Here is a 1,291-nt window from a genome sequence, read left to right as displayed (position 1 = left end):
TATGATGACTTCCAATTGTCTACTGCATCAAATTCAGTCTGTATTGCTTTCATAATTCTTCATATCTGGCTTTTTTCTATCTACTCAATCTTATTTTTCCACTGTGTACAGTAATCACCTTTGCCTTCAGTTCAGGCCAAACTCCTTACTCACTCAGCCACATATCATGACTGAATGGATTACCCAATCTTTCATTCATATGTTCAAAATTTTTTCCATAAGAAAATATTTGTTCAATCAGTATTATTATGTCAGATGTCAAAGAAAGATTGAAAAATTTTTTAAAAAGCCCTTAAGTAGTTTAAAATCATAAAGGAAGATAATGTTCATTCACACATGTAAAACGTATCATGCTCCTCATTATCACCATTACACTAGTATTTATTGAGCACTAGCTATGTGGCAGACAATACTCTACACACTTACCATGTATCATCTCATCTAATTGTCAATGTAATTCTATAACATAGGAGTTTTTGCGATCCACATTTTAATGATAAAGAATTGAGGCTTAGAAGGGTTAAGTAGTTTCTCCAAGTCAAGTCATTAGAGATGGTAGAGCTGGAATCAGAACCCAGGCAGTTGGATTCTTGGCATAAAAGAGATTCAATTAAATCATCTTAACTCTATGAAGATGGCAGAGTTCATATTATTTCTCCCAGGGACCATGGGGAAAAAATGGTGAGAAATTATTTAATCAGCACTGGGTGACAAGCTGGAATTGAAATACAGATCTCCTACCTTTTAGTCCCATGTTATTTTTGTTTATCTACATCCCATTCTACAAAATTAATGCTAAGATTTTTCAGAGAAGGACTTTACTTTTGGGTGGGGTTTGCTGGATAGACCACGTGCAGAAATTATCACTTAACACTACATTTTGACTAGATAATATTTTATACTAGATGAGAAATAAAGGCCAAAAGGAAATAGATGGGAACATTCTGGAGATTATTTGGTGATGGCAAATCTTTCTGTTTGAAAGAAGCACAGAGTAAGTATAAGCTGATTATTCCTTATCTATGAGCTGAAACCAGATTATGGAGTGTCTTAAAACTTGGACTTCATTAACTCATATGGAGAAGACATCAAATCCTGTTTAGACCAGAGTCATGGATTTAGGATGACATCTGAGAATGAGGAGTATATAATCACCTATATTTGTGCTTGGCATGTGAGTCACCTAGAGAGCTTGTTTGAAACACACTTGTTCCTGAGTATCAAACTATTAGGTATAATATTAGGTATAATATTAGGTTATTAAGTATGGATTGATTGATTTCCTTAAGTA

The sequence above is a fragment of the Propithecus coquereli genome, unplaced genomic scaffold, assembly GCF_000956105.1.
Source record: "Propithecus coquereli isolate 6110/MARCELLA unplaced genomic scaffold, Pcoq_1.0 Scaffold225, whole genome shotgun sequence".
In the NCBI taxonomy this organism is placed as follows: domain Eukaryota; kingdom Metazoa; phylum Chordata; class Mammalia; order Primates; family Indriidae; genus Propithecus; species Propithecus coquereli.
Note: the sequence above shows the minus strand (reverse complement) of the source record.